This window comes from Eubalaena glacialis, chromosome 7 (genome assembly GCF_028564815.1).
Source record: "Eubalaena glacialis isolate mEubGla1 chromosome 7, mEubGla1.1.hap2.+ XY, whole genome shotgun sequence".
In the NCBI taxonomy this organism is placed as follows: Eukaryota; Metazoa; Chordata; class Mammalia; order Artiodactyla; family Balaenidae; genus Eubalaena; species Eubalaena glacialis.
The window spans coordinates 21395194-21407777 of NC_083722.1; the positions used below are offsets into that span (position 1 = coordinate 21395194).

Here is a 12584-nt window from a genome sequence, read left to right on the forward strand (position 1 = left end):
TCATTCAGGAATAGGGGCTCTGCTTCATTACTGAGAAGGGACACTTTTTCTCTCTTCCCGGAGCGTACTGTTGGTACACTCTTTAAACAGATATTTGTTTAGCATCTACTATAATAAGTGAGCTTTTGCAGTCTGTGGTAAACAAAATACACAAAAATCACTGGATCCTATATTCCAGTGGTTGTCAAATATTTTATATTAAAATGCAGTTGCAACACCCCTTCCCGCCTCCCTTTTTTGTGTGTGCAAGCCTTGATTGTGGAGAAGGACAACAAATGAACAAGAACAAGCGGCCTGAAAAGGAGGGAGAAAACCGCAGGGAATTCCTTTAGGACCACATTTACACAGCGTGGCAAGAGGGGCCAGAGTTGACAGGTGATAGAAACAGGAGAGGAATGTCTCAGTGGGTTACGGAGACGGCCCAGTGCAGTGTTTTGGTTCGAGGACCTGGTACCTTTGGGACTGAGCTTGGAGCCACATTGGCAACCAGGCCTGGAGCTCTGGGAGTGCCAGAGTTGGGCTCATCCTCAGAGCGTTCAGAGATTCCGACTCTTGGATTCCGGAAGCATTTTGTGGTCTATCAAGACATGTTGGTGAGAATGAGGGGAAGAGGGAAGATGTAGTGAAAGCGAATGGAATGCATGCCAATAATTTCAGATAATGCTTACATTCTTTGCGTTTCATGTCATCTTATATAACAGAAACAGTCAAAAAATCTAGAATCCTATTAATCCCTGTAGGTCCAGGAAGAATTTTATAGTCTCTTAATTCACTGAGGGAAAATCTCCTATGGAGTGCCCGGCTAGCTCAGTCGGTAGAGCATGAGACTCTTAATCTCAGGGTCGTGGGTTCGAGCCCCACGTTGGGCGAGTACTCCTTTAATTTTTTGCTGTCAGCTACATTTCTGCACCTTCCTCTCATCTCCAAAACAAAGTGCCTCACCGTTGTCAAACGAGAAATTTTAGAAAGTATTGAATCGTGGAATCCCTGTGACCAGCTGTGGTTTACTGGCTCTGTTGAACTATTCCGGCCAGCTCTATGACTCCTGCAGCGTTAAGCCTCATCGCCCCCTGGCGGCAACGCACTTCTCTGGCTTAGAGCTTTTGTTTGGATAACTAGAGATACATGGTCTCTGGTAGGGCATTTAGGCTCCTGGGATGATTCTGAAGCACTATCCCCACCGAAAAAGGTTTAGGATGCAGGGATGTTGGAAAAGGTAGTGTGAAGGTGGAGACGATCCAAACAAAGGAAACAGTTTGATGGGCAGAGGCTCAGAAGCAGCAATGTCCATGGAGAGTTTTGAGAATGGTGACTACTTTCTGGCCCAAGCAAGTGTCATTATGTAATAACGGGAGACAGATTTTCTATTACCACTACCTCATACACCCTTTCAGCTCCTGATCAACCACACCTAAACAACACAATGAACCTCCTTATAGATAATGCTGTTTCCAACCTTTCTTCCCTTTCTTCGGCAAGTAAAAGAACCAACCCACCCACAACAGGTTGCAACTGCCTACAAAATAAAATCTAAAGACTTAAGCCTGGTTTTTATAGTCCAAATTGCATTTCTGCCATTCTCTCTTGAATGGGAGTGTGAAGGATAGTCAAGAATAACTTTAAAGTCAGAATACCAGCTTTATAAATTTATACTAAGAAAAAAAACTAAGTGGCCCAGTGTGTTTTTATTTGCCCTCAAATTTGGGAAGGCAAAATTCATATGAAAGGTTGCCTAGTGTATAATCAGAGCAAAACGAGTTAGATGTTAACAATATTTATGTCGCTTTGAAAACCTGATAATGCTGTCTGCACCCATTGAGACCAAGAGCCCCAGAACTATCAATATTGTATTGAAAGAATGCCCACTTCTGAGCATGCTGGAGACAGGACAATTTACCACTCTCCATCCTCCCCCATCTAAACCTTCCTTTATTTTTTACTCAGGAACCTGAATATTGTTAATATATCCCTTGCTCCATGTGATGTTATATTCAGTTTTAAAACTGTTCCATATTTTACCTATTTAGATCAATAGCACCTATGGTTGGGCACATGGAATCACATGTTTTAAACTAGGTAAACGCCCTACAATTTGGGAGTATTGTCAGTATATACACGATGAAACGGAGAATCATGGGTCAACTTAAAATGGATGGCCAAGAAACAACTTTCCTAGAAGAGTACACTGAGCCTTGACTGTTTTCCAGGTCTCAAGACATCTTTCAAATTAATTGATGAACATATTTTTATTAAGCGCCTTTTCCCTGTTGGATACTTAAAATGAAAACATGCATATAACATGGGCCGTGCCTTCAAGAAGGCTGTCATTTACTTACTGGGTGAATGTAACTGACTCAAGTGAAAATTAAATTCTCAGTGGTATTTTAACTGTCTGGCATTAGGAAATGAAGGTGCTTGGAGTGACTGTTTTAAAAAATAGGTGATGGTGACAGAAACGGAGTTAAGAAATTACCAGTGTTTATCCAGTAAAATCAAGGGAACAGAGACTCTGTGTCTGACTCATATGAATATTCTACTTACTAGAGAAAACAATCGTTGAAGATTTACAGACTACATGTTGTGGGTATTAAGCCCTAAGTCTTATTGTAAAGCCTGAACTCTTGATCACCCAGCAGCCTCAGCTTAATGTTTTGGTTTCCTGGTATGATGAAAACTATAAAGGGATGTCCTAGATAGAGGAACAAGTATTGCTGGTGTTAATAAGCCACATGTCCTGTTGTCAATTAACTTAATGGATTTCTAGTTTATAAACATTTTTTGAGTTGCTTGGAACAGACTGCTTTTTCCCGTTCTTATGGCCCTTTGGCTATATTGTTAAAATTGAGTTGACATACTTAAAAATTGCATTTCTGAACTCAAGACCTGTGCCAACATCTCCAAGGCCAAGGCCAAGGCCATCCTGAGCTTGGTCCTGAGCACAAGCTAACCTAACTCCTTAGACATAACACTTCAACTGCAAAGGAGTCCTTGATTAAAGGTGGTTAAAAAGGGCACGGGTTGGGGGCTGGTGTCTTAGTCTGCTTGGGCTACCAGAACAAAATACCAGAGACTGGGTGGCTTAACTGAAAAATTTTATTTTCTTGCAGTTCTAGAGGCTGAAGAATCCATGATTAAGGCACTAGCTGATTCCATTTCTGGTGAGAGCTCTCTTCTTGGCTTGTAGATGGCTGCCTTCTTGCCACGTCCTCAGTGCAAGAAAGAGGGAGTGAGCTTCCAGATGTCTCTTCTTTAAAGAACACCAATCCAACCTTAATTACTTCCTTACTCCAAATACTGCCACACTGTCGGGTGGGTGTTAAGGTTTCAACATATAAGTTTGGGGGGGACAATATTCAGTCTACAGTAGGGGGGACAAAAAAAGCAAAACACACTAGACATTTCGGAATTCAGGAATTTGACACACAGTAAGCTCTCACATATTTGTTGAAAGAATAACTTAGTTGCATTGCCTTTAGGATACTTAATCTTTTATATAGATAACATTGTTTAATAAATCTTATCAAATTAACTAAAAAAAAAAACTTAGTGGCTTTTCCTTGGGACAGATAATCTGAAAGCGGAGTCCACAGACTCTCTATTCATAACTAGAGCTTGACTGATACTGGACTGAGCCAGATATGAAAGAAAAGCCAGAGGTCAGTAATTTGGAGGCTGCCTACAAGAACATGTTAGCCTACAGTTAGGTCTGAACTTGGGAGGACAGTCTCTGGAAGAAAAGCAAAGACAGACACAACCACAATTTTGTGAATACACAGGTCTGTTCAGAGAAGGTTATCAACAGCAAATTGTATAGTCAGGTGTGCTTCAGGAAGTCTTGGTAGTTGAGAAGAGTAAACAAGACACAGAAGTCAGGGGCTTAACCCTGTTCCAGAGCAGACTTGGAAAGCTGGGGTCATAGGTAAAGGAAAAAGGAAGTATTCTACACAAGAGTATTATCTGTACCAGCAGCCCAAGATGGCAATAGCTCAGGCATTCCAGAAACAAGCCAGTATTATTTTTTGAACATGAAATAAAGAGGAAAATATATGTATGCCAGAACATATTTTCATATTCAGCTGGATTCCAGAGTTCAGAGTCCTAGGACTTTTTCTAAAAGATAAATGTTTACATTAGCAGAATACACTTTTATTATATAGTATGGTCTAAACTACCAACAAGAGAGGTCCCATTAACTTAAATACCAAGCGTTTTGAGTCAGAGCCTTCAAAGCTGAAAATCTTTACCTCCATGACTCAAACTTACTCTTTGAGCTTTTCAATTTGACACCTTTTGGGGACAGAGTTTATCTTATTTGCCTCTGTGTGTTCCCAGCACTTAGCATGGTGCCTGGAATAGTCAGTGCTCAATGCATGTTTGTGAATATTAAAGGTCACTGTTGTGTATATGTTACCGAGTTCAAGTTCCCACTGCTTGCCGCATGACAGGTCAATAAATTGAGAGACAAGTTTTGGGGGCACGGAATAGTGACTTTATTCGGAAAGCCAGGCGTCAGATAAGATAGCGATCTAGCGTCCCGGAGTACCATCTTATCAGGTGCTGGACGCTAGTTTCTTTTATAGAACAGAGAGGGGGAGGGGATGAGGAAGTAAAGTAAAAAGGCCTTAAGTCTTGCAAAATATCTCCCGGTTTTGGCCATCCTCGGGGAGGGGATGCGTTAATTTCTGCTTTTCTGCAGCCATTCACAGGTGGGCAGGGTCAGGGTGTTTCCCTGTGGGCTGAACAAAGGCACTTTAATTTAACATTCAGGCAGAGGGGCAGGGTTCCCCGAGGCAGGCCATTATGTATGCCTATAGCTATAGACCGAACAAAAGCAATGGAAAGCAAAGGTCAAAGTAGAAGAAACAGATCCAACATTGCAGTCAGATTTTGCTCTTCCCTGTTACAGTATTGGGGCAAGGCCGGCGGACCGAGAAGACGGAAGACAAAAGTCCTCAAGAACCATCTTGCCGGGGTTTGAATGCTAGTTTCTTTTCTGGAAAAAAGAGGGGGAGGTGAGGAGATAAAGTAAAAAAGGAGGTAAGTTGTTGCAAATATTTCCTGATTCTGGCCAGACTCAGAAGGGGATATGTTAATTTCTTCTTTCCTGCAGCCATTCACAGGGAGGCTGGGTCAGGATGTTTCCCTGGGAGCTAAGCAAAGGTATTTTTAGCTTAACCCCTCAGGCATGGGAGGCAGGGTTCCAGGAGACGGGCCATTATGTATACTTTAAGCCTTAGGCAACGTCCCTCTAGTGATTAATTTATAGCAAAACTAATAGAATGCAAAAGTTAAAGAAAAAGAAACATATCCAGTATGGAGTCATATTCTTTCCTATTGTGGTAGGATTCGAAATTCATCTCCCACCTGCATCTAAGAATACTGAGGAAGGGGAAAAAGAAATGAACACCAAAACTTTCCTGCTTCTTATATTTTCACACTGTTATATTTTATTGTGTAAATATACGGAAAAGAAGGCTAGATATATATGGAAGAACCAGACGTGATTCTTGACCTACGAGAATTCAAGTTATTCACATACACACACACACCTCAGAATCCCTCAGATCTGCTGCTTGTTCTTTTCTCAAGGCTCCTTAAGGCCTGTCTAGCTTTCTCTCTGTCTGAATCTTCTATAATGTGGAGTGGGAGAAAAGGAAGGAAGGAATGGATCCTTTTTGTAAAAGCATATTTTTACAAAATGGATAGTACTAAATACATTTATAAAATAGGATAACTTATTCAGTCAATTGGGGTTGGGGAGGAGATAAAATGTTATATTTAATTTATTCAGACTAGCCCCCTCAAAACAGATGTTTCATGAAGACTTGAGGAGCTAAATGGCTAAATTAAGTGATTAGCAACTTGCTTTTAATTCCAATTCAGAAAAAAAAAAAATCTTGTGCCGTAGAGGAGTGAACACTGGTCTCAATGTTCTACTTGCACAAGGGGGATCGTTTGTCCTATGTGTATGGCTCCACTGTATGACAATGTAATGATTTTTGGTGGAACGTGAACAAAGATTCCTGATGTTGGTTGCCACCTCAAGTGGATTTCACTTACATGAGAGTAATAGCCATTCTGAGCTTCAGACTGTCACAGAAAATTAGACTAGACTCACACTTTGTAAAATTAGTGTTTGAATGACATTACTTTCTACCTTGTTAAGATAATTTTAAAAATATTTTAGCTTCCCATCGACAGGTTTTTTCTGAGTTTAGAATTAGTGTGTTCGTCTGGTTTATGTACAGGGACTAAATGTCAATTAAGAACGTCTTAGTATGGTTTTGAAGAGTTTAACCCTGTGCTTGTTTTCTTCCTCCTCCTCCTTCTGTTAATTATCTGTTAAAATTGCAGATTAAAGTACTTCAAATTCTATCTAAGATTGGTTATTTAAATTCATTCATCACAGTAAAACACTCATTGCTAAATTTTTGTCAGTTCCTCATACTTCATTATTTTATTTTCTTTTTGCAAACCAGTGGGTGCTACCGTTTTCTCCTTGGTCCAGGGCAGTGGTCCTGTGAAGGAGTATTGGGTTACAAAAAAAAACGTGGAGGCCACTAGAGCAGACCTAATCAACAGCACTGGTGAATAAAACAATAAGCGCCAACGACTCTCCACCCTCGTGCAGAGATGGCATGCTCTGCGGGTGGAAACGGTGTCGTGCTTCCTTCGATAGCTCAGTTGGTAGAGCGGAGGACTGTAGTGAATAACCCCCCACCAGGCATCCTTAGGTCGCTGGTTCGAATCCGGCTCGAAGGAGTTCACGTTTTGTGTGTGGTTTTCTCACCCTCACCCTTAAAAAGGTCTCTCTCAGCTATATATATCCTTGCTGTTCATCTCTTTAGCATCCATTTAAGAGTAATCTCAGTGTGCAACGAATCTAATTTTTAAAATTATTATTCTCCGTAATAATTACTAATACGCGATCAAACTTCAGGTCCATAGTTCATAAAGGGCCCGTGCCGCAAAGAAGTCCCGAGCCCCGACCAGGCGGATCAGAGGTGGGCCCACTAAGCAAGGGATCCAGTGACAAGTCTCCGCCACCCTACCTGGCATCCCAAGACTAGGGGAGGGGCGGCCTGCTAGGAACGTAGCTGACCAAAGGTTAGTAACTGGTTGGGCACGGGCGCCCCCTCGTGGTATTAGAGTTCGGAGTCTCTCCGAAGGTTTTGTTTGTTTTTTTCCCAGGTGGATGCTCAACTACTGGCAGTCGCCCACAGACCCTGGGGCACTACTCCCCCTTCTCCGTTTAATTATGTAAAGGTGATTCTCAACCCTGGCGCAGAAAAGTGGGTGGATGTCAGAAGCACCTGGGAGTATTTTACAAAGCGCCTATAGTTGCGCCACTTTGAAGGTGGGACCCAGGCATTGGTAGTTTTAAAAGCTCCCAGGTGATTTTAATGTGTTGCAAGGTTTGAGAACCACTGCAGAAGAGAAAAATTTTAGAATTAAAAATAATAGACAAGGGGAAAATTGATAGAATTTTCTACCCACTTTGGTCTAAACTGGTAGCTCCCTTGCTCTTTGAAAGCGACTCGAGGGCAAAAGAGTAAACAAGAAAAATTGTCCAATTTTCAAAGATAACATGGGCCTTGGTTGCAAATTTTATTAGATAGTCCTGGACTGAGCTTCTCACCAACGCACCATAGATTCCAACCCAAACAAGTTCTCCACTGCAATTTCCCTCCCATAATTGGGCCATATTCTGCAATATTCCAGTATCAATTGGCAGTAGCGGCCCCACGACCCCCGTAGAAACAGCCAGATGACTCCAGAAGAGGATGAGTGAATGTAAAAAAAACAAACCTCAAACATACCTACATATTTTTGGCTCTTCAAAATTTCATTAAGAAGTGGAAATTATTTGTTCCAGTTGTAAGAACTTGAGGTGGCCCTCATTAGGTCATACATGTGGGAAATAGATTCTGAGAATAAAAATGTAATATTAATGCATAAATAATTGAAGTGTAGATTTGTAAATCCACCTGGCAGAGACCAATATTCAAATCTTCAAAAGGCGAGAGAAATCTCAAAGAATCCAACCTTCCCTATCCTGTCACTGGAGACAAGGGAGGGGCCATCAATTAAGAATTGGGCCTTTACGTAGTAACGTTGTAGCAAGGTGTTTATTTACAGAAGTAGGGAAATAAAGGCCGAAGGGTAGGCGGAACATAAAGCTGGAGAATGCGGGCATCGATCCCGCTACCTCTCGCATGCTAAGCGAGCGCTCTACCACTTGAGCTAATTCCCCTGCCTGCTAGGCGTTTCTGCCTCCCATACTTTAATATGCGAATGTAATTCAGAACTCGTGGCCACCTTGGTTTCTAGTTGTTAGACAATAGGACAAAGTACGGGTTATCAAACAGCCCCTGGGGCGCCACCTATAATCTGTTCTACGGTGCTGGATCCAGTTGAGAGAAGACTGCAGAGTGCAGGTGGACCAGGGCGTGGAATCCATAGAAACACCTGTTGGGCAAGAGTTTAACACTGGAATTATATCTACGGAAACCGGGGACCGGAAGGAAATTGTAGGTACATCCAGGAGGGCAAATCAAGTTTCTCAGGCAATGAGACTCGGCTTTTGGCCATCCCAATAGTTCCTGCCAATCCCCGCACTCCTAAATTTTCCACCAATTGATTCTGCTAGCACCAGAAACAGATTCTCCAGAGTTCCTACGAATGTCCCCTAAGATCTGCTTTCTGTCTGGCTTTTTTTATCGATAAAAACCACCGTCGGTGGACACAAGGTCACGAGGGGGCGTGCGTCCCAGTTAATTTCTCCCTTCATTCTGGCTTCGTAGTCCCGATTTCGATCAAGGGTGTACAAGTTATTTTTCTAAGGTAAACACTAATAGGAGAAGTGAATATAATCATGGCTGCAGGCTTAGATCTGGATTCCTTGCAAAAAACCGAAAGTAGTAGTTGCCTCTTTTTCTTCTGGGCCTGTGGAGTATTAGGTACCAGGTACTGTGCTAGGTGCTCGGTACTTCACAGAGCTAGTTCTGAAGAGAACTCTTGAGCATTGCCAGAGACCCATCACTTGCAGGAAAGCCATGTGAAGACCCTTCCCGTCAACTGCTTCTTTGTCTGAAATTCCATCATTAGAAACTTTTTTTTTTTTGGTTTAATGTTATTTTCTAGTCTCAATGAAATTGGGACAAGGTGATGAAATGGAGATGAAACATTTTACTTAAGAAAGTGACTCTATGTCCCTATGCTGTGCAGGCACGCTGCGCAGGCCTCTCCAGGACCCTTTTAATGCCCTTAATGCTTGCTCTTCTCTTTTCTTTTTCATTGCAGTCAGGGCTGACAAAAAAGTGAATAACTTTCTGTGGGAAGAAATCCTCCACCTTCCTGCACCCCCTCCATTTGAGACAAAAGAGTTCAAAACTCAGGTGTTCTAAGTGGGTGTGTAGAAACCCACCATTCATCTCAAAACTTGGCTCAAGGTCAGCCTTGCCTTGATTCTCTCCACCATCTGGGTGTTCTCTCCTTCTCCTTGGACAGAATTTACCCAGCTACAGAAGTCAATTTGGCCTCCACTCATTTTTTTTCTCCATTTATTTTCCATGACTCTATTAGGGGTGCAAGTGTGGAACTGGAGTGAAAGAAAGTGGACTAATTCCATAGCTCAGATCCATGGATTAAGCTTTGGGATGACTGACTGTGAACTGGGAGCAACTGGGGGCTTTCAACCATGAGCTGGGAGTTCTAGTTTCCAATAACATTGGATTAGGTATTAAAATTTCAACAGCTTAGCTTGCACAGAGGTAAAATGAAGATCAAAAATAATATCTTAAAATTCACATGGAAGTTTTCCCAGTTGTTAAACTACTGACTCAACTTTAAGCTCACTGTTCTGGACTGAATTGTGTTCTTCCAAAATCCAAATGTGGCTGTATTCAAAACTGGAAAGTAACTAAGGTTAATGCAGTCCTTAGGGTAGGGTCCTGATCCCATAAGATTACTATTCTCATAATGGGAAACACCAGAGAGTTCTCTCAAGTCAGGAAGAGAGCTCTCACTGGGAATTAAATGGCTGTCATCTTGATCTTGGACATCCCAGCCTCCAGAACTGTGAGAAAATAAATTTCTGTTATTTAAGCCACCCAGTCTGTGGTATTTTGTCATAGCAGCCAGAGCAGACTAAGACACTCATCCTTCTTTAATCTGCCTTGTGATAAAGGAGGTAGGACTCTGTAAACCACACTGCTGATTTACTACTTGGCTCCATATTAGGCTTTGCCGAAAAGGAAGCTAGAGGGAGAATGCAAGGCTGGAGGAGGAAGAGGAAAGGTGGACATGTCTTTTCTGTTTCCTTTCACAGAGCTTCCTGTTCCTCTACGTATCATCCCAGGAAGACTTCTGCATCCCAAGAGACGACAATTCTGTAGCAGCAATTGAATCCAGCACCATGCTGAAATTTTACACTTGTTGGCATCTCCGCTATTTTCCACCTTGTATTCAAGGCACAGATAGGAGGACACTTGACAATGAAAGAGAAACTCCACGTCCTACAATCTCTCTTCTCCCGCTGCTAATTCTCTATTAAGTCAGGAACACTGAAAGTTGCTAGATGATATTTTCTTAGTTTGTCATGGAAAGGGATTTAATTACTGAGTTCAATATCGACTACGTCCTCTCAGTACCCCTAATAGAATGCACTGGCGAATGCCATTTGAAAAAAAAAAATTTGGAATTTTTTAAATAATATCATTTTGTAGAAATAATAGTTTTGTATAAATTTGTAGAAATAAGCACAGATATTTTATAGAGAAATACACTTAATCTTTTCCTTAAGCATTTCCAAAGAAAGCCTTTTCTCTCCAGATAATTTAGTGTATTCTCCATTTGTGTCTATTTCTGCTTTAGGCACAAGTGTAAGGCAATCTCTGTTGAACCTCGATGTTTGATGATTTTCTTTGAAAAAAGAATATATTTGCATTTAAATTTTTTAGGGGTTTTTGTTTCACTTTAATTGCTCCACAATAATTATGCAATATAATATGAACCACCCAAATTATTTATCCAAGTAAGAAAATTCACACACACACACACACACACACACACACACACACACACACACTCCACATATTTCATCATTAGAGCTATGAATACACAGGATTTCCCATGAGATTTTCAGAAAGGAGAATCACAATGATACCAAAATGCACTGGATATTGCTCTGTTCACAACTTTGGGATCCTCTTCAACCCAGATGTCTGTGTTTACGTAATTATATCATTTATCGAGCCAACCTAGACACTTTTGAGAGAAAAAGGAGAAAGTAATTAGAGGGGACAGCAGGAAATCGGGCGTAATCCAGGGAATTCACCCTAGGTATATAATACTTAGGGAGGAGGACATGGGATACCCGTAGGGTTTTGTTTTGAGATATACATAGAACAATATCCTAACGTCTTAAATGTACAACTCAATGGATTTTACATGTTTATTAAACCCAGGAAACCAACTACCCAGAGCATGACATAGAACCCATTCAGTGTCTTAAGAAACTGCTTAAATTTGATTATACTTTCCAAAGTGAATATGAATATTATCAAAGCAGAAACCATCCGTATAGACATTAGGATAGGGATTCTAAAATAATGGCCATCAGTGGTCCTTCGATAGCTCAGTTGGTAGAGCGGAGGACTGTAGATACGATAGTTAGATATCCTTAGGTCGCTGGTTCGAATCCGGCTCGAAGGACAAGAGTTTTGAAAATTGTAGACCAAAACAAATCAAACATACACATGGAGCGAATGAACTCTTTCCGGTCCAAAAGAATAAACTGGACAGTAACTCCGCTTCAAGATAATAGCTCCCTCTTCAACCCATTTAGGAAAACCTTTTCATTTATGGCTCACTTCTGATTGAGAGAGGAGGCGCTAAGCTGATGAGACAGCAGGAGTGTCAAGGGTGATGGTCCTATCTGTATTGTACCCAAGGGAGCAGGATAATGAATTAAAGCGCAACTCTTTAGTGTTCAAGGGCATTAATTTTTTAATATACTCCTATAATCACTACCCATATCAGTTTTAGAATATTTCTAGCACCCTTCATGTTTGCTTCTAGTTTTGAAATAAACTTATAGTCAAAACTACAGGATTGAGGTAAAGATTATTTAAAGTATTCTAAGACTACCCCCTTAAAGGCCCTTCGATAGCTCAGCTGGTAGAGCGGAGGACTGTAGGTTGCTTGATCATCGGTCATCCTTAGGTCGCTGGTTCGAATCCGGCTCGAAGGACTCCCCTTTTTGAAAGGTTGTCATTGACACTGCAGGCCTGAACACGATAGAAAAATTGAACAGTGAACAGTGATTTGTGCTCAGCTCTTGTAGGAATGAGTGTATAAACAAACAAGCGATCCTCAGGTACGCCCCGGAGCCTGTCAACAAAGGTTGCTTCAGCGAGACAGAAGGTGAGTCAGAGTATCCTCTTGTGGTGACCATTTCTTCGGTACCTTTAATTCAAAATAATGAGTACGCCATTGAGGCATATTTTTGGGTGGCCTACCCTGGACCCCAACACTGTGAAAACAAGTCCTGGAGAGAATAAAGCTCGCGGTACAGGCAGTCG

At 41.5% G+C, this 12584-nt stretch overlaps 5 non-coding genes across 5 annotated transcripts; 4 read left to right on the top strand and 1 right to left on the bottom strand.

Annotated features, from left to right (window-relative positions):
- Positions 1-796: 796 nt before the first annotated feature.
- TRNAK-CUU (transfer RNA lysine (anticodon CUU)) lies at positions 797-869 on the top strand. Its single transcript has one exon. It is a non-coding gene; the product is annotated as a tRNA-Lys (tRNA).
- A 5800-nt stretch (positions 870-6669) lies between these two features.
- Positions 6670-6762, top strand: TRNAY-GUA (transfer RNA tyrosine (anticodon GUA)). Its single transcript has 2 exons — positions 6670-6706; positions 6727-6762. It is a non-coding gene; the product is annotated as a tRNA-Tyr (tRNA).
- A 1419-nt stretch (positions 6763-8181) lies between these two features.
- TRNAA-AGC (transfer RNA alanine (anticodon AGC)) lies at positions 8182-8254 on the bottom strand. The gene has a single exon. It is a non-coding gene; the product is annotated as a tRNA-Ala (tRNA).
- Positions 8255-11627: 3373 nt separating this feature from the next.
- On the top strand, positions 11628-11715 carry TRNAY-GUA (transfer RNA tyrosine (anticodon GUA)). Its single transcript is given in 2 exon segments — positions 11628-11664; positions 11680-11715. It is a non-coding gene; the product is annotated as a tRNA-Tyr (tRNA).
- Positions 11716-12162: 447 nt separating this feature from the next.
- On the top strand, positions 12163-12253 carry TRNAY-GUA (transfer RNA tyrosine (anticodon GUA)). Its single transcript is given in 2 exon segments — positions 12163-12199; positions 12218-12253. It is a non-coding gene; the product is annotated as a tRNA-Tyr (tRNA).
- Positions 12254-12584: the final 331 nt, after the last annotated feature.